The sequence below is a fragment of the Coffea arabica genome, chromosome 10e (genome assembly GCF_036785885.1).
Source record: "Coffea arabica cultivar ET-39 chromosome 10e, Coffea Arabica ET-39 HiFi, whole genome shotgun sequence".
In the NCBI taxonomy this organism is placed as follows: Eukaryota; Viridiplantae; Streptophyta; class Magnoliopsida; order Gentianales; family Rubiaceae; genus Coffea; species Coffea arabica.
The window spans coordinates 16181110-16203094 of record NC_092328.1 but is presented as its reverse complement, the minus strand read 5'-3'; positions in this window follow the sequence as shown (position 1 = coordinate 16203094).

The following is a 21985-nucleotide window of genomic DNA, read 5'->3' as shown; positions in this document are numbered from 1 at the left end:
TAAGAGATTAACAAAGGAAATGATGATTAAAACATCTAAAGGGATGGGATTGAAGTCCAATCGATGGATCACTATTAATGGAACCTCGATTCAATGCTAGTTATAACAACTAGTCTTGAATTCAGTGAGTAAAAGTACATTGGTATAGTGATTTGAACACTACAAAACATCCCAAAAGGTGTAGTGTGATTTTTCTCGCTTGAAATTGGAAGGTTGAATTTATAGTTCTTAATAAGTTTTGTAAAATGCTACAAATGGCAGGGGGCATTAAGAGCTTGCCTATATGAATGTTAGATTGATGGCATCCACAAAGTTTTGGACTTAACTTTGAATACACTCATGAAAGAATAGGGATACAAGACCTAATGTATCACTTGTATAAACAAATTGAAGATAAGTGAATCTATGTGTGTTAATTTATGTGACTTGTTGCATTTACTCTTTGGGTCAAAACTTGTCTACCAAGTAGTATTAACAAGTTATAATCAATTAACACTAAGATGATGGTTCAATCGAAAGATACCATTATTTATGCATAGATTATTAGAATTTTTCAGTGATCCATAAAGAAATTTTCAATATATTGAAAATGGTGGGGGATGGTTGGAGTATTTTCAAATATTGAAAATTTGGACAGAATTGTAAAAGTAACTTTTTACATTTCATTTGCAACCTTTCAAGTTTCAATCATCATTTGAAGAGATACAACTCCAGGCATGTTTCTAACGGTTAATAACTGTTTAAGGGACATGTCGTCTTATTTATATGGATCAATTGTGGTCTTTTGGCTATAGACAAAAAGATCTACAAACTCTAGAAAAATTTGTGCTCTTCTCTTCTTTGTTCTTTGAGGGTTGTAATAACTTAGCGTAAAGTTTTTGTGAGGACCCGAAAATTTACTTACTGTTATTTTATTTTATTGGCTTATTTAATTATTTACTCAACCGTTTACTCCGAATAATTTATTTTAACCATTTTAAATCTATTTACAAGGAACAAGATCTCACTTATATTTTTAAAATGTCCCGTTAGCAAATTTAATTTTTCTACGGCTCGTCTAGTAAGGAATAGCGAATACACATTTTTCGAGGCAATATTCAATTCGAGAGTGCAATAATCTTGGAGGATCAAGAATGATCAATAGTAGACTAAGAAAAGTTAATTGAGGGATTAGATGTAAGTGAGTTAGAATTTAAGCTTCTACCGCGTGCCTGTTGATAGTTTCTCAAAAGCCGCACTGGTACGACTAATTGGAGATTTGAGGAGTTAATACTAGACTATTAAGTATGAGTAATTACAGTGTTAGAGGAACTATCTTGGAGGATTAGTGTATAAGTGGACCAAACAAGAGAGAAAGTGGTAGTACGAAACCCTATTTGAGACACTATTAAGGGTTGAATTTCTTGCAAAACTTAATGGCTACTTTATCTTCAATCTTCCTACACAAGCTTCACAACTCAAACTCTCTCTCTCTCTCTCCATTTTCGGCTGAACCTCAAGGAAGAACAAGGGGAAGAGAAACTCCATTCTTTTGCTTCAAGTTCACTTGCAAATCTTCATCCAACTTCATAGATTCTTGGGTTTTCATTCCATCTAGGAGAAAAGAGCAATCTTATGGATTTTCTTGGAGAAACTTTGGTGGAAAAATCTGGTTTTCATCTAGGGTTTAAAGGGTAATCACTTCATCTCTTTAATTTTTCCAATTATCCAAAGTTTAATGGTTAATCTTCATGGGTTTGAAACCCTAATCGCGTTTATAGGCTAGCGGACATGATGAACTTTATTTCTCGCTTTAAATCATAGGCTAGCTATCTTGATGAGGCCTCTAGGTAGCTGACTTGAGGCTTGATTGTTTGATTATGGTTGTTTATGTGACGAATGAGATGATTATGGTTAGAAAGTGGAGAGAAATCGAAGGAAAGTTGCAAAAGGAAGCTGGCCAAAATTCTGGTCATGTTGTTCTGTTTTAGTTTTGAAATTTTGATACTTGGTTGACTGTTAAATTCATGGATATATGTTGTATATTGTGTGTACAAAGTGCCTTTCAAAAATCGTGTCGAATGGTTGCACAAAACTTGAATTTTGGTAAAGATTCAAATCTGGAAAACGCCTAGCAGGGTACTCAGGCAGTTGTTCTTTGTCCGAACGTAACTCTCTGTACAATAGTCGAAATTGAGTGCCATTTGTGGCATTCAAAACTAAACATTCGTAACTTTCCAAGGGTATAAAAATCCCCTGCTAGTTCATTTTGAGTAAACCATAAAGAATCGGCAAAGTGGACTGTCCTGCTTTGCCTGTCTGTCCGAGAGAAACTGGGAAGCTACATCTTGTGGCTCGATTTTGTTCCACTTGTGAAAAGATTTTCGAAACGATGCCTTCCGATGAATTGTACCATTTTGAATCTAATTTCCAACGCCATAAACCGTTCTCAATTTGGATTTGTATAAAGTTAGATATGGTTTGATTTTGAAACTGCAATAAAGCTAGAAACTGGAAAATTTTCCCTTCCCCGCTGACCGAATGGTCAATTCTGTTTTGGAGTGTTTTATTTCAAAAATTTTAGTGTCATTTACCCATCAATTGCTCATTGTGAGAGGTAGTCTGCATATTGAAGTTTAAGTGTACCAAATTTAGCATAATTTCAATATCATTTCGATACCAAATAATGCCCCAAAGATTGCTCTTCCAAACTGGAAATCCACTGATCAGGTTGCAAAAATCAGCCGACTTCAAACTATTATATCTTGTTGCTCAAAACTCCGAATTTAATTCCGCTTATTGTGTTTGAAACTTGATTTGGAACTCTTGTTATGTTATAAATTCAGAGGATGATTCACTTTTTGTGAATTTTGCTGAATTTCCAAACATTGCTGAAAACCAAGACTGGTTTTGTCCTGTCTTCATGAAACTGTAACTTTGAGCTGAAATTTGAATGGTTTCTGGTTGGAATCTTGGAAAAATGTCTTCTGGGAAGTTTTAGTACTTTTAATTTAGTTTCCAACAGTGTAAAGTTTTCCATTTTTGGACCTACCAAACTCAAGATCTAATTTTCTAAGTTTTATCGCGTAAAGCGAAAAATTTCTGATTTCGTAGGAAATGAGTTTTTAAGAACTTTTCATTTCCTTTCGACATTGATAGTCCATTTTAAACCCGATTTCATGGAGGATGCAAGTCTCTCTTGTGACTTTAAATCCACACTTTTGAATCTTGAATTTCAATAGAGTAAAGTTCTTTTGAGACATTGTTCTAAATTTAAGCAAATGCATTTTCTTCCTTGAGTGTTAAGTGGTTGTGAGTATATGTGAGTGATAGTTATCACTATTTCTTCAGGCGCTCAAGAGGATATTGAAGGAAACCTCGGAGCAGACCACTAAAGACTTTATTTGCTCACTTACTTTTGAATTGGTGAATGTCAAGTGTATGAATTGTTGCTACATATTTGAATTGTTCTTTGTTTATTAAGTATTTTGGAATTGTCGAGACGAGCGTGTACTTTATCGTACTCGTTCTCGTTTAAGTGAATTTATAATTGAATTGTGTGAAGTGAAAATTATATTTGTGTTGAATCGATGTTGATTGGAGTGAATCTCATCGACTTATACTTATAATAGTGGGAGACGCCCAAACTCATTAGCCGACCTTGTGACTCGAGCTGACACGGGCTTGGTCGTGAAGCTTGGTGAGCCATGAGAAAATCATAAAGTTTGATCTATTGGAGAGATCTTACTTGGCATACTCGCGTAGTATTGCCACGATATACTCGAGTAATATCAAAACTTTTGACGAGCGGGCCCGGTATAGGGCGTGTAACGGTGAACGTGTCACGCCCCACTTTTCCCTAGGGCGAACCAAAGAGTATCCGCTGGATGCCTGCCCAACTCTCGCCAGGACTCAAGACAATCTCCGTTCAAGCTTAACGTAATACTATTCAACAACACCAGATAAAGTATGAAAGTACGGAAAACTTCAAACTTAACATTACATAACAATTATCCAGTCCTTGCCTCGGATTTCCAAAAGTACATCAAAACCCAAAATGTACTACCTCCAAATACATCAAATATCCAAATCATACATTAGGTTTCCAAAAGTACAACCAATAAGAGGTCTAGTCCAAAATACATTAGAAACCCTAATACAAAAGTACATCAAAAGGGAGTTCCTTCGAGTCTCATTCCAAGCCCATTCTTGTTAAGGAAAACAAATCTACCGGTGAGCAAAACGCTCGTGAGGCCAAGAACACGCATGCAAGCACATAGTCCAAGTAACAATCCCAAATTACAGGTCAATTGGTAAAGTGCAAGTAATTAACAATTTCAAGAAAATGTAAACAGAAACAATTCAAGGATATGGTAGCTCTCAGGAGCTAAGTTCCACTTGCTTTACCGAGGTCAATCGTATACCTTCCCGCGATGACTCACCGTCAACCGGGTCGGTATTTCAAATCCATAGATCTCCACTTACTTCTCATGTTCGTCCACCTTACATACCACTCCGAGCCCGTAAGACATTTATAAGGCGATACTCCACGAGTATGCCAAACAAGATCTCTCCAATAGATCAAGGTTATCATGTGAATCTCATGGCTCACCGAGGTTCCCGACCAAGCCCGTGCCGGCTCGAGTCCCAAGGTCGGCCTATGAGTTTGGACGTCCCTCATGTACATGTGTGTGTGGAGGAGATTCACCCCAGTGACGTATGCAGCCATAGCATAGTATTTCATGTCATTCAAGCATTTGATATATTCCAGCATTTGAAACATGAGTTATTGTTTTCAAATGAGAACGAGTGCGATAAAGTACGCACTCGACTCCATTTTCAAAATCTCAAAGCATGATAACAAGTAAGCATGTATCAAGTTCACAGGAGTTCAAGTAAACATGCACTTGACACTCACCAAGTAGCAAGAAGAAATATCACCCAAGGCTCAAGCGTTCACCGTAGGATCCTCTTGAAGGTCTTCATGCAAATCTGGGCAATTAATAATGGACTATTAATGATAATCCCCTAATAATGAGGAAAGTCGTTCACAAGTACGATCTAGAAAATTTCTTGAAAATTGAGCCTAGATTTCCCTTGAATATCGATGCTTCAAAAGGGTTTCAAAACTCGAATAAAAATGGATCATTATCCTTAAAATCATTGGATGGGAACAAGTACGTGCAAATAGATTTTCAAACGAACGACCGAAGTCGAAACAGGGCAGGCCACGTCACAATCTAGCCGGGTTCTGGCCGGATTGGAGGCAGTGGCCAAGCCCTTTTTTTTCAAATTCCAACACCAATCCGGCCGACTATCCGTCCAAGAACTGGCCTGATTCAAGGCCGGATTCTGGTGAATAGTTTTCCGCGCAGATTTCTTTTCAAAAGGTCAAGAATTTTCAATTTTTGGGTATTCTTTGAAAAATCATAACTCACTCCCTGAATGTCCAAAATTAAAAAACTTGGTACCGTTGGAAACTGCATTCCGAGTACTACAAGTTCCTAGAAGATAGCTTTCCATGAATCTAAGTGGATGATATTCATAAATTGACTCAAATTTGATAACTTGAGTTATCAAAACAGATTTAGGTTGGTTTTTGGCCAACTTTGAAAATTCGGCTAAATTCACTCAATTTGAACTAGTTTTTGAAATTTGGTACTCCTCTAGAGTTACAATCCAAGTTTAAAACGAAACAAGAGGAACTAGGATTGAAGTTTTGAGCACCAAGATATGATGGTTCAAAGTTACCAAAATTCTCTTGTTAAACAAGGGTTTTCCAAACTCAAATCATGAAACTTGGAAATTTAGTTGAACAGCGAAACGGACTCAGAATAGCCCCAAATTTGGTATGATTATACTAGCATATAAGGGATATTCTTCTACCAAATTTCATAGATAAATACGCATGGGAATCCACTTAATGAAATCACTCAAGTTTTCAAAATCTCTAGGCAAAGCTGCCTTATGTGCGAAAGTTTCCTTTTCGAAACTTTTGACCAAGGAAAATGCCTAAAACATGTCCCATTTATGATGAGCAATACAATAAGGATTCGAGACATATTTGGTAGGTGATTTACACCAGGAATTTTGAATACAAGTCCCAAACCAAGATTAGTTAAGAATCAGTCCAAAATGAAGAATTCCACCATTGAGTCAGTTTCAAACTTTGGCCACAACTCACTTAATTCAACTTGGAATTGAGCGTGGTTGGTGGCGTTGGAAAACGTATTCACAAAGCTACAATTTTTAAGAAGAAACTATTTTCAAAATCTGTCCACAACTAGCCCACATTTGTGCATCAACTTGCTGCTCAAAACAGAGCTTCAGTGAACTAACGAAACAGAACAGCCAAGTTGAAACGGATGGTGTGGTTCACTCAGGTGGAATCAAGTCATGCGTTTTAAACCGTTGGAAAGCTGGGAATGTCTAGTTTCAGTGCCACAAAAAGCACTTGATTTTGACATTGTAGCAACAAGTTATGGCCGAAACAAAAAGACTGCCTGGGCAATCCGGAAAAATTTTCCAGTTTTTCTAAACCTTAGAAATCACTACATTAGACCAACCAAATCTTGTTATTTTTCAATGAAAATTTCTACACCATCCATATAACATGTATACATCATAATTAAGCCATTAGAACTTCAAAAATTTGCACAAAAGTGCATGAACATGGCAGGGGTAAAACGGTCACTTTTTCCCATTGCACCTCCTTTGAGTTTCTACCAACAACATAGCATTATTCCACTAATTTAAGCACTAAACCAACATTAATAGCATCATCATTCATCAAATCAGTCCATCCAACCAAAGTGGGAGTTCATAGAGCCCACACAACAATTTTCATCATAACCAAAGCTACCCACATGCATGCATGAACTTATAAGTGCTATATTACTTCCATAAACCAAGAATTTCAAGGTTGATCATTGATTACCTTAGTTGATGGCTTAAGCAAAAATTTCGGTCCTCTTAGAGCCCACAAAAACCGTGGAAAGCAGCCCCCTTTTGTAGCCTAAGATGATCACCAAGTGTATAGTGAAGTGTGGTTAAATTTTGAGGTGAAATGGAGAAGATTTGGTGAAGGAAATGAAGAGGAAAATTGAAGAACTTGGTGTTCTTCCTTGCTTGAGGGTGGATGGCTGTTCTTGGAGAGGAGAGAGAGAGAGAGAGTTTGATCCAAATGAGGCTTCCAAGAGAAGCTACAATGTGTGGTCTAAGATTAAGCAAAATTCAACTCTCCCTCGCGCGCACTTGTGCGCGTTTTATGCTCGATTCCTCTGGAGTTTATTTCACTAGTGCACTAAACCTCTAATGCACTTGTATTCATATTAATATTATCCAATCTTAATTGTCCCAAAATAAGGGTCTAAAATCCCTCAATTAAATCGCGAGTGTGAAAACGCGTGTTCCAAATTTAAGCGCGATAGAGTGAAACCTCCAAGAAATTCTTATAACGATAGTACTACTAACTATCACTTGAGTACTTAAACATCAAAATACCTAATTTGAAGACCATTATATAAGTATCCCAATTTTCAAGCTTATTGTACCCTCAAATCGGTTACTGTCTCCAAACGCGCGTTCACTATTCTCACTTAATTAGTTTTCAAAAATTAAATTTTGAAACAAGTCACATTAAAAATATAATTAAACTATAGATCCATGTAATTAGGTTCAAAGAGGTTAGAAAATAATATTCGGAGTAAATGACCAAGTAAATAATTAAATAAGTTAGAAATAGGAATTTAAAATGAGAAAATTTGTGAGTCCTCACTTGAGTCGAGTATTAATTCCTCGATTAACCTTTCTTAATCTACCATTGATCATTCTTAACTCTCCAATATTAATACACTCCCGATTCAAGTATAGTCTCGAAAAATGTGTACTCGTTGTTTCGAACGAAACGAATTTTTAAAAAGTGAATTTTTTTCCAACAAAACGCTTTAAAAGTATAAAAGTGGCATCATTCCATATAAATGGATTTTAAATGATTGCAATGAATAATTCGGAGAAAATGAGTAAATAAATATTTAAATAAACTGGTAATATTCGATAAAATAAGAAAATTTTCAGGTTCTCACATCCTCCCCTCCTTAAAAGAATTTTGTCCCCGAAATTCACATCCAGGGTAATATCATTCCCTTAATGATTTAGTCTACCAGATGAATCACTAACTTATGTTCTCCAACCCATACTTCACAATCTCGATTCATCCAACTAGCAATCAAACCTTGATTTCTTTCTAATAGGCACTTTAACTTCCAAGTCATATGGCAACTTAATCGGCTTCATGTCTGTCTCGTATAGGTAATGTCTTCACTTCCTTAATACAAATTCATAACCACTAACTCCAAATCATGAGTTGGTTACTTTCTCCCAGGAGATTTTTAACTTTCAAAGGCATATACAATCACCTCATCATGTATTATTAATATACATTCTAAACCATCCTTTGAACTATCTGTATAAATCACAAAATTACCTCCTCCGCTCGATAGAGCTAACACAAGTGTATCGGTTAAACACTTTTCACTTTTAAAAATTCTTCCTCACATTTGGAATCCTTAAATAACTTGCCAAGTCTTGCATTCTTAGAAAAGTCCTTGATCAAACCAAAAGTAATATTCGACCACCTCGAAGAACTCCAACTTTCAGTAGGATTCTATAGTCGTTTCCTCTTAAGCAACTTCCACTATAGCTGAGTCAATAACAATTCCTTCCTTAGATATTATATGACCTAGAAAGGCTATTTCTTTCAATCGAACTCACATTCATTGAACTTAATGGGAGTTGGTGCTTCCTCGAGGTTCGTAAAACTATCATCAAATGTCTTTCATGATTTTCTCAAACCCTAGAGTATACCGACATATCATCGATAATTGCCACCACAAATTAATCCAATTATGATTTAAAACCCCGATGCATTCAGATCATAATTGCCGCTAGTGCATTGGTCAACCCAACTGGCGTAATTGAAAGTTCAAAGTGTCCTAATCTTGAATTGGAAGTGATCCCAGTCACTTCAATTCCTAGGATTCCCAATTGGTAATAGCTCTACTTTAAATTACTTGAATAATATCACGGCTCCTTGCCATTGATCAAAATCCTCAGCTATGTGAGACAATGGAGTATTTGTTCTTAATGATCACATTGTTCAGGTCTCGATAATCTATAGATAGCCTCAAGTTTCCATTCCAAATACGATATTCAATCCCTTAATCGTTAGGCTCACTAAACCTATTAGACGTTTCCTTTCACTAACCCAAGTCTCACAACCTTAATATATCAAGTTGGCAATCAAACATTGGGTCCCACTTCAATACTAAGTTCTCAATTTGGTCCAAATCGCTGGTTATCTCCAAGACCTCAAGTTTGCCTATGCTCTCAAGTACAATCTCGATCACGTCTACTATCGTTCATATCTTATTATCAATCTAAAGGTGTAGCGAAAAGTACAACCATACATATAAGCCATGAAATCAACTAAAAGCAAGGTACCTCTCCGTAAGTCATGAAAAATCGTAATAGTTGTATCAAATCAGGATAGATTTATCAAATCATTTCGAAAGGGGAAGGAAAACAACAAGATTATAGCAAAACATACCAGGTTGCCAAGATACAAAATAACAAAAGACTTTCCCTTATACAAAAGATTAAATCTCCCTTATGCCAGGCTAGTCTAGGGTAAAGTTATAACCTCTATTCCTCGAGTGGAGTTATCTACCCCCACTCGAAAACTTCTAGCACCTGGACCCCTTTCTAGCACTCGATTACTTTGTGGCGAATCTAGCTGGCCGCTGAGTATTTCCTTTTTTTAGATGTACTGAGGCAATTCGAAATCTTATGCTCGATACTACCGCACCTCAGACACTTTCCTTGCTTCATTCAGCACTTGTCCTCAGTGTGGTTAATCTTTCCACAGTATCCACAATTTGCATGAGAAGTGACGGCTTGACTAGTTTGAGGATTTTCCTTGTATTCCTTCTCCAGTTCCACATTCTTACGTAGCAATTCAGTTTTCTTTGCATATTCCTGTTTCCACCGTCCTTCCCAATAGTCAGTCAGTTTCTTTTGAAATTCTACCTCATTTCGAAGAATGTTCATCTCTTTATGCATTTCTTCCAAAGTTGTCATCTTACCAATTGACTTAAGTCAAATGCTAACCTGCCAAGCAAATCAAAGGATCAAAATGTGTAGCTATTTATAATGGAAGCTCGAGCCATATTACTCTTGCATTCTTTCGCTTATGGGTTACTCCGGCATATAAATCTTAACTATTCTCTACTTAATACGGTCAAGTCCTTAGGTTTCCACGAGGTTACTATCATCATTTACAAACACAGCAAGATACGGGGCCTTATTCCTTAATATGAAGGTTCTATATCTTAGTTCACTTTCCAATACTTATCTATAAAGTTGTTCGAGAAGAAATCATAACCTCTTGCTCGCACTAGCGCCTTATTGTATCCTTTAAAATCAATCTTACTATTTCGAGATTAGATCCTCCGTGAAACCTAGATAGGTGAACTTCAAGAATCATTCCATTTTCACATCTCTCTTGATTCTTAGGTTAGCTTATTAGTCTAGAGCTTTAGTACTCAACCAATTGTGCTGGAACATCAGTCATATGGGCAATAACAGTAACTACGTGATTGTTTTTCTTCATTTCTAGGGTTTCGATTCGGTCCAGCAGTCGCTCTATAATCATCCTCTTGAGTTTGGGATTGCTTAACCCCTTGCCCTCTGTCTCTTTTCATTTGTTTGGCCACTCATGGATTTAACATTCACAAAGGCATGTCATAAAATAAGTACACATAAACGAAGTTTGAAAAGCGACACTTTAATCATGCCAAACAAATACAGGAATAAAAGAGAAAGACAGCAAAATAATCGTAAATTTGAAATCATGAAATAATAAAATCAAGTGTCTCATGAGTAACATTCAATTGTTTCACAAGGTAGTAAATATAATCAAGCAAAACACGAAATGCAATGGCCTTCAAGTAAGCATCACCCTGACCACTATGACAAAACCATTAAAGTAAACTACGTCACTAGCTTAGGGATTGGTGGAGCCAAAAGTTTCTACTGTCTCGTAGGATCATTTTCAATTCCAGCACTAGGGTTTTAATCTCATGTCTCTTATCGAGTATCTTGTCATTCTTCACTTATTCAACCGAGGTAACGCATCCAGCCATCGACTTATCCATTCGATCTTTAATTTCGAGCACTACCCTAGCAAGTCGGTTCTTAGCCTTTTAAATCTTCTCACAAGGTACCTTTGTTTTCCCGACTCCTCAAGTACCCCAATTTCTGCTTCAGGAATTCTAGTAATCTAGGCATCCATAATTGTCCTCGATTCTTGATTATTCTTTTGAACTACCCTAGTTTCCTCGGATAGCCACTTCCGATGATCGACCACTATTAACACCCCATCATTTGGGTGCGAGCATGTCCTTTGAAATCACGTGAAGTCCTAGTTCGATGAATTGGACTATCTCTCCAATGCTCCCTTAGGTCTTCCTCGATAATGGAACACCGTAATGCGTCCCCGAGACAATTTAATATCACCCTTGCCTTCCATAGCTTACACTTAAAAGTAAAAGGTCATGTAGGTCCAGATATACTCAATAAACTAGATTTGATCATTTCGTACTATCCCACGTAAATATCACATAAGATTAAGACTCCTTGTCATCCACTAATTCTAACCTAGATTCAAATTTTCATTCCCACAAGCAGTCACTTAACTTTCAACCCAATTCCACAGTCCGGCATCCTAAACTTTTAAACCTAGGATACACTACAGAGATTTGAAGCCTAAGCTCTGATACCAACTGTGACGCCCCACTTCTCCCTAAGGCAAACCAAAGGGTATCTGCGGGACGCCTGCCCAACTCTCGCCAAGACTCAAGGTAATATCCGTTCAAACTTAACGTAATACTATTCAACAACACCAGATAAAGTAAGAAAGTGCGGAAAATTTCAAACTTAACATTACATAACAATTATCCAGTCCTTGCCTCGGATTTCCAAAAGTACATCAAAATCCAAAATGTACTACCTCCAAGTACATCAAATATCCAAATCATAAATTAGATTCCCAAAAGTACAACCAATAAGAGGTCTAGTCCAAAATACATTAGAAACCCTAATACAAAAGTACATCAAAAGGGAGTTCCTTCGAGTTTCATTCCAAGCCCATTCCTGTTAAGGAAAACAAATCTACAGGGTGAACAAAACACTCGTGAGGCCAAGAACACACATGCAAGCACATAGTCCAAGTAACAATCCCAAATAACAGGTCAATTGGTAAAGTGCAAGTAATTAACAATTTCAAGAAAATGTAAACATAAACAATTTAAAGATATGGTAGCTCTCAGGAGTTAAGTTCCACTTGCTTTGCCAAGGTCAATCGTATACCTTCCCGCGATGACTCTCCGTCAACCGGGTCGGTATTTCAAATCCGTAGATCTCTACTTACTTCTCATGTCCGTCCACCTTACGTACCGCTCCGAGCCCGCAAGACATTTACAAGGTGATACTCCACGAGTATGCCAAGCAAGATCTCTCCAATAGATCAAGGTTATCATGTGAATCTCATGGCTCACCGAGATTCCCGACCAAGCCCGTGCCGACTCGAGTCCTAAGGTCGGCCAATGAGTTTGGGCGTCCCCCATGTACATGTGTGTGTCGAGGAGATTCACTCCAGCGACGTATGCAGTCATAGCATAGTATTTCATGTCATTCAAGCATTTGATATATTCCAACATTTGATATATTCAAGCATTTGAAACATGAGTTATTGTTTTCAAATGAGAACGAGTGCGATAAAGTACACACTCGACTCCATTTTCAAAATCTCAAAGAATTTATAACAGGTAAGCATGTATCAAGTTCACAGGAGTTCAAATAAACATGCACTTGACACTCACCAAGAAGCAAGAAGAAATATCACCCAAGGCACAAGCGTTCACCGTGGGATCCTCTTGAAGGTCCTCATGTGAGCCTGGGCAATTAATAATGGACTATTTGTGACGCCCCCACTTCTCCCTAAGCCGAACCAAAGGGTATCTGCGGGACGCCTGCCCAGCTCTCGCCAGGACTCACGCAAAACATTCAAGCTTATAACTAATCCAATAGTCACATGTACAAAACATAAATACAGTGATGCGGAAGCGTTCAAGTTAACCATGGTCATCTATTATCCAACCCGTACATCGGGTGTTCAAAATACAACTTTAAACCCAAATTCATCTCATGCCCAAATGCTACATTCCAAATACAAAAGTACAACCCAAAACCAAGAGGCATAGACAAAATGATGACGGAAACCCTAAACAAAAGTACATCAAGAGGGTTTCTCCAATACGTCCCCGGATCCAGTCCTGTTAAGGAAAATAAATCTACAGGGTGAGCAAAACGCTCGTGAGGCCAAGAACACACATGCAAGCACATTGCTCAGATAACAATCTCAATTTACAAGTCAAGCAATAATATTGCAATAATTAACAATTCGAGCGGGAAAAGTAAACAGAAACAATTCAAGGATATAGTAGCTCTCAGGAGCTGAGTTCCACTTGCACGAGCAATAACCTCCACGAATTGACACTCCGTCAATCGGGGAGGTTTAGTCCGTAGAACTCCACTTAACCTGTCCCCTTTCACCTTACATACCCCTGTATCGGGCCCGTCTGTCATTAGTTTGTGGTGATACTATTCGAGTATGCCAAGCAAGACCTCTCATTAGGTCGAGCTTATATATCTCATGGTTCGCCAAGGTTCCCGATCAAGCCCATGCCGGCTCGAGTCCAAGGTCGGCCAATGAGATTTGGGCGTCCCCCATGTGCACTTGTGTGTCGAGGAGATTCACTCCAACGACGTATGCAGCTAGCATACCAATACATTTCATTCATTCAATGCATTTCAATCATTCATTCAATGCATTTCAATCATTAAAATTTCATTTCTAATGAGAACGAGTGTGGTAAAGTACACACTCGACTCCACTTTCAAGATTTCCAATTATTAATAACAATTAAACATGTAACAAGGTTACATACACCTGACACTCACCAAATATTAGGTGTGAGTAAGGTCAAGGGAAGTTCAAGCGTCCACCGGGGAATCCTCTTGAAGGTCCTCGTGTGTGCCTGAGTAAATAATAGTGAATTTATCATTCACATCCCAAATATCGAGGAATAATTCGTTCACTAGCATTAATCGAGGGAATTCCATGAAAATGAACCTCAATTACTCGTAAATCGAGGTTCGAGTGGGGTTTGATAACGTTCAAAAGTATTTAAGTCTTTATCTAGGAAATCGGGGATAAAACGTTTAGATAATATCAAAAGAATAAAGAGTTCTTGAAAAACTCTATTTCCTTGAAATTGGAAAATTTCAGTTTTATTATGAATCTTTGAAAAATCGTAACTCACTCGGCACAAGTCGAGAATTGGAAAAATTTATACCGTTGGAAACCTCTTAGAAAGTACGATAAGTTCCTAGAAGACACTTTTTCATGAATCGAAGTGGAAAGTGCTCAAAAATGAGCTTGAAGGTACAGACTCGGTTTACAAGGCAGAATTAAGTTGGATTTTGGCCAACTTTGAAAATTCGGCACGATTCACACGTTGCAAACCGGCCTCTGAAATTTGTAAATCAATTAGAGTTGCAAGTGAGGTTTATAGCAAAGCAAGCGGATCAAGAATCGGAGTTTCGAGTACCGAGATACGGTAGCTCAAAGTTGGGGGAATTCAAGACTGGAGAAGAATTTCCAGATTTGAACCTCCAACACTAGAAATTTAATTAGGTATCGAAAAGAACTTGGATTGGTACCAAAATTGGCAGTATTTTACTCCTATATGAAAGGTATTTCTCTATCAAATTTTAGGGAAAAATATCCTCGGGAAGGTAGTTAACTAATCATCCAAAGTTCCGGAAAATTTCTAAGGCAATCTGCCTTTTGACTTTCATTTCCCAATTCAAATCGTTTAACCAAGAAAGCTATCCAACCATGGTTCATTTGTGAAATAAAGGTCTAAGATACATCCATGATACCTTTGGTAATGGTTTAGCATCAAAAATTTCAATTAATAAGATCGCTCCCGGGTTTTGTCCCAAACCAGTCCAAATATTACGTTTTTCCAAAACAGGGCAGTCCTCTTGTTTTGGTCACAACTCCGTCAATTTAGCTCGGAATTGAGCATGGTTTATGGCGTTGGAAAATACATTCATAGGAATAAATTTTCACAGAAGGAAACATTCTGAAATTTGGCAAGCAACCAGCTCGAAATTGAGCCTCAAGTTGCTGCCTCTACAAACCATTCCAGCAGATCCGAGAGACAGGACAGCTATCTTAAAACGAATGGTTCGGCTCCTACACATGGAATCAGAATACACATTTTATACCGTTGGAAAGGTATGGATGTCTAGTTTCGAATTCCACCAACGGAACTCAATTTCTATGTCGGAGGACAAAGTTATGGTCAAAATGCTACCGCTGGACAGGGTTATCCGAAAATAATTTTCCAGCTTGCCTAGTTCACGAATAAATTCATTTGCCCATCTAAACGTTAATGTTTTCCAATGAAATTTTTTACACATATAACATAACATATAAACATCAGGTTCACGCCAATAAATCACCAAAAATTGGCCTTATCATGGCCGAACAAAACAGGGGCAGTTTCGGAAATTTCTTGTCATGACCTCAACTTTGAGTTTCCAACAATAATACTCCATAAATCCATCATTTTAACCACTAAACTACCATTAAATCCAACATTAATCCTCTAATCAGCAACAACCGAAGTGTGGGAATTCATAGAGCCCACTTTTCAACTTTTCCAACAATATCAAGCCATCCATACACATGCAATAGCTTAAAGATGTATTTCTACCATCATAATCCAAGTTTAAGGTGTAAGATGAGGTTATACCTCCTTAGTGCTTTAAACCAGAAATTTTCGGTCCTCAAGAGGCTCCAAGAAACCGTGAAATGCAGCCCTTTAGTTAGCTAGATCCAACCTCCAAGTAGTTTGCTAGATGGTCTTCAAGTTTGGTGAAGATTGATTGAAGTTTTGTGGTTAATTTGATGAAGAAATTTGTGAAGCAAGGGAGTGAGAGAGAGGGAAGGCTGGCCGGCTGTTGGTGAGAGAAGAAAGAGTGAAATTTGATCAAGGTTAGCTTCCAAGAGAAGATTAAAATGAGTGGTGTAAATTCACTCCAAAGTCAACGCTCATTAGGGCTCGTTTGGTGCGTTTAGGGCTCGATTTCTCTCGCGTTTGGTTCACTAGTGCACTAAACCTCTAATGTACTTATGTTCATATAAATATTATTCACTCTTAATTGTCTCGAAATAAGGGTCTAAAGTCCCTCAAATAAAGCCGTGCGTATAAAAACGCGTACCGACAATTTTAACGCTATTACGCGAAATCTCCAAGAAATTCTTATAACGATAATATTATTACCTATCACTTAAGTACTTAAATCTAAAATTACCTATTTTAAAGCCGTTGTACATGTCCCAAAATTTTCGGGCTAATTGTACTCCTAATTGGCAAAAATTCTCCAAACGTATTTTCACCTTTTCCCTAAACAAGCTCCTAAGAAAAATAATTTTTGAAACGAGACACTTTAAAAATATAACTAAATTATATTGTCATGTATTTAGGTCTAATGAGACTAGAAAATATTCCTCGTGGTAAAAATCCAATTAGATAATTTATTAAGCCATAAATTAGGCCTAAAAATAATAGTTTTTACGAGTCCTCACACTATTAATGATAATCCCCTAATAATAAGGAAAGTCGTTTACTAGTACGATCTAGAAAATTTCTCGAAAATTGAGCCTAGATTTCCCTTGAATATCGATGCTTCAAAAGGGTTTCAAAACTCGAGTAAAAATGGATCATTATCCTTAAAATCATTGGATGGGAACAAGTACGTGCAAATAGATTTCAAAACGAACAACCGAAGTCGAAGCAGGGCAGGCCACGTCACAACCCAGCCGGGTTCTGGCCGGATTCCTGGCCGAATTGGAGGTAGTGACCAAGCCCTTTTTTTCAAATTTCAACACCAATCCGGCTGACTATCCGGCCAAGAACTGTCCTGATTCAAGGCCGGATTCTGGTGAATAGTTTTCCGCGCAGATTTCTTTTCAAAAGGTCGAGAATTTTTAATTTTTGGGTATTCTTTGAAAAATCATAACTCACTCCCTGAATGTCCAAAATTAGAAAACTTGGTACCGTTGGAAACTGCATTCTGAGTACTACAAGTTCCTAGAAGACAGCTTTCCATGAATCCAAGTGGACAATATTCAGAAATTGACTCAAATTTGATAACTTGAGTTATCAAAACAGATTTAGGTTGGTTTTTGGCTAACTTTGAAAATTTCGCTAAATTCACTCAATTTGAACTAGTCTTTGAAATTTAGTACTCCTCTAGAGTTACAATCCAAGTTTAAAACGAATCAAGCGGAAAGAGGATTGAAGTTTTGAGCACCAAGATATGGTGGTTCAAAGTTACCAAAATTCCCTTGTTAAACAAGGGTTTTCCAAACTCAAATCATGAACCTTGGAAATTTAGTTGAACAGCGAAACGGACTCGGAATAGCACCAAATTTGGTATGATTATACTACCATATAAGGGCTATTCTTCTACAAAATTTCATAGATAAATACACACGAGAAGCCACTTAACGAAATCACTCAAGTTTCCAAAATCTCTAGGCAAAGCTGTCTTATGTGTGAAAGTTTCCTTTTCGAAACTTTTGACCAAGGAAAATGCCTAAAACATGTCCCATTTATGATGAGCAATCCAGTAAGAATTTGAGACATATTTGGTAGGTGATTTACACCAGGAATTTCGAATACAAGTCCCAAACCAAGATTAGTTAAGAATCAGTCCAAAATGAAGAATTCCACTACTGAGTCAGTTTCAAACCATGGCCACAACTCACTCAATTCAACTTGGAATTGAGCGTGGTTGGTGGCGTTGGAAAACACATTCAGAAAGCTACAATTTTTAAGAAGAAACTATTTTCAAAATCTGTCCACAACTAGCCCACATTTGAGCATCAACTTGCTGCTCAAAACAGCGCTTCAGTGAACTAACGAAACAGAACAGCCAAGTTGAAACGGATGGTGTGGTTCACTCAGGTGGAATCAAGTCATCGTTTTATACCGTTGGAAAGTTGGGAATGTCTAGTTTCCAGTGCCATGAACAGCACTTGATTTTGACATTGTACCAATAAGTTATGGCCGAAACAAAAAGACTGTCTGGGCATTCCGGAAAAATTTTCCAGTTTTTCTAAACCTTAGAAATCACTACATTAGACCAACCAAATCATGTTATTTTTCAATGAAACTTTTTACACCATCCATATAACTTGTATACATCATAATTAAATCATTAGAACTTCAAAAATTTGCACAAAAGTGCACGAACATGGCAGGGGTAAAACGGTCACTTTTTCCCATTGCACCTCCTTTGAGTTTCTACCAACAACATAGCATTATTCCACTAATTTAAGCACTAAACCAACATTAATAGCATCATCATTCATCAAATCAGTCCATCCAACCAAAGTGGGAGTTCGTAGAGCCCACACATATGACGACCCCACCTCCCCCTAAGGCGTACCAAAGGGTTTGACGGATCGCCTGCCCAACTCTCGCCAGGACTCACTCACTCGTATCATGTGCTTACATCCATGGACCATAAATAACATTGCAATTCAAGTTTATAATTTACATCGATGCATATTCAAAATACATAGCCTCTATATACCCAAACGGGTTCGAAGTGTATACAATCCAAGTACAATCATCCTAATCAAGTGATGGCGCGAGTACAAGTCAAAAGTCAAAACAACTAGTCTACGCTAGTCTTTACATATCTCACGCCTCGCTCGTACCCCTGTAAGGAAAACAAATGGAGTGGAATGAGCTAAAAGCCCAGTGAGGTTCCAAATAGCAAATTGACCATTATTTATAAGTACAAGTTTGTGATATAGTAATGTAACGAGCATGAAGAGTTCATAAAAGTTAGCAATAACACGTCAAGTAGCAATCTCAAAATGAGCGAGTGTAAAAGTTTTTCAAAAGAAACAATAATCCAATAAACAATAATCACTCCAAAGTATAAGGATACGGATGGCTCTCAGGAGCCAAATTCCCATTGCATTACCAGAAGCTTGATCACGTAGTAGTTGACACTCCGTCAACTTTCAAGTAAGTAACCAATCCAGTAGAACACCACTTAAACGACTCTCCGTCCACCGTTCAAACCCCCAGCTGGGCTCAAAATCCTCAAGAAACACGGGTGGTAATACTCGAGTATACCGATTAGTCAAGAAGATATCACTCCACTCGACAAAACAAGAGACCCAGGGTTCGTTACCCAATCGACCAAGCCCTTGCCGGCTCGACTTAAGTAACTCGCCGCAGGGTTTCTGGAATTCCAGGAAGTGCGCGCATCATAAACAAGTATATCAAGTCAATTGCAACAATAAACAAGTATATATCACATAAGGGCAAGTGCGATAAAGTACACTCTTGCCCTAACAATTCACGTATATAACATGTAATCATATTGGTCACGTATCAAGTTCAAGTATCAAGTTCAATTCGTTATTTGAAAGCACTCACCAAAAGATATAGTGCCTCTAGTAATCACGTCTGGGTGGTACTCCGGGTTTGGAGTCCAAATCTGCGATAAAACTTGGCTTAAGAACTTTGAAAATCGACTAAGATTCGGAACTTAAACGTTTCGTTCAATAAAAATCAAGAAATTGAAATTCACTCGGATAGTAGTCGTGAAACACTTGCTCGCTTTTTAAACAGTAAAACTTTGTAACATTTATACTTGAAATTGTCATGCGAGTTGAAAGTACAAGGAAAACATACTTCGAGCAATCATTATTTCATTTCTCAAGGGTACAAGTTCGGCCAAGTCCTTACTTATATACCTCGGAACAAGAAGACTCAAGCACCCTAGTTGGTTCAAGTAGTAATCACTCTTAACCCTTACTCAAGTTGCAAGTATAGTTCTCTAGTCCTTGAGCGTAAATTTGGGTAGCATGCCCTTTGTGTTTACCTAATTTCCAGCCATTATGGCTTCATTCTTTTACTCAATCCAACCCAAAGTTATCCATAACACAATTTCAGTTCAATAGCCATTCCATAGGCTCAAAACAATACAACAATAAAAATTAAGCTAATATCAAGTGCGGAAATGAAGTTACAAAAGATAGATTTGACGGGTTTTTGCGGAACGGATACATCCAAGGCTACGCTTATCAGATTGAGGTACAACTTATACTATTTCGAAGCTAAGGCGAAGGCCTACAGTTTTCATGAAGAGCACTTAGTCTAATTTCTAGTGTAACCTAATCAAATTTCCAATTCACATAACCTGATTCTAACTAATCATCTATTTAACTGCATTGCCTTCAAATGGCCATATCTCAGTCTACCAAGGTCCGTTTAAGGCGTTATTAGAGGCGTTAAAAAGGTAATATAGAGTACTAAAACTTTCATGTTTTAGAAAATGGCTAAATCCGAACGGATTATAGTGAATAAATACAGCCAAATAGACTGAACTGTCTACGCGGAACACTGGAATATAATCTAGAGCAGCGAGGGTAGTTTGGTCTTTTCACAAGCTACAGTAATAGGATCGAGCTGAAATTTTGCAGGTAGCTAGTTTACACCATTTTCTACAACTTCCATGTTTTGGCCAAACTCTAATTCGGTAAGGATCAGGGTGAAAAATCACGGTCAGATTGGGTGAAATGACAACCCTATTCGCTGAACTCCAACCTAGGCCAGTCTGGGTATTTCCGACTTTTCACAAGCTACCAAGCTCAGATTGAGCTGAAAATTTACAGGCAACTATAAAACATCATTATATACAACGTTCATGTCTTAACCTAAGGCTAATTTGGCCTCTAACATGCTCAACAAAATTCAGACAGAACAGGCTTCTTTGGACCCTAATCTGGAATTTTAGTTTCAAACCAACAATTTTTCACAAACAATCATTTCCAACTCATACCAACTCCATCTTACACTATAACAAACTATTAATCCATGACTAAACAATCATTTATATATTAAACCAGAAAATCCTCAATAATTAGAAAAATTTGCATATCTCAACCATAAGTCATGAAATAACCCCTAAAACCATCTCTTTAACTCACAAAAGCCACTAATTAAACATGATTGAGAAGAAAAGAGAGGTTTCTTAGCTACTCACCTTACCAACTCAAGAAATGAAGCAACTTAGCACATTGGTCTTCCAAACCACTTCACAACCCACCTTAATACCTGTGACAGCCCCACCTTCCCCTAAGGCAAACCAAAGGGGTTAGCGGACTACCTGCCCAACTCTCGCCAGGACTAACGGTTCAGTTTAGAACGATCTAATACGTTCCGGAACATACAAACGCGCGTAAACAAGTCAAAATTCCAAAATAAAAAAAATAAAATCGGAGCCGGTCATGAATAGTAACCGACACGTCAAACCCAACCAAGCCTCAATCAAACATTTATATGTTGAAATTAAGCATATACAATCCAAAGTGGCATACTAAAGTTATTCAAAAGTGGATACATGTACGGTTTGCCAAATCAAAAGAGAACCGGACCCAAAAGTATATTTAGGGTTTCAATCTAGGAGTTATACAAAAGATATGTCCATCTAGCTCAATTCAGCAACCAACTATCAATTGCAGTCCAAAAGTATTTATTTTCCTGTAAGGAAAACAAAAGGAATAGGGTGAGCTTACGCCCAGTGAGATAATACCACTCAAGCAGCAAAGTTCACATAAGCATAAAGCTTTTCATTCCAATTCATCAAAAGCAAGCAAAGGCACACATCAAAAGTGGTGATAAAAGGATACGGGCGGCTCTCAAGAGCCCTTTTTCTCGTTTGCATTCTCGATCGAACCTCATTGACTCTCCGTCAATGTTTCAAAGTAACCAACCGTAGACTC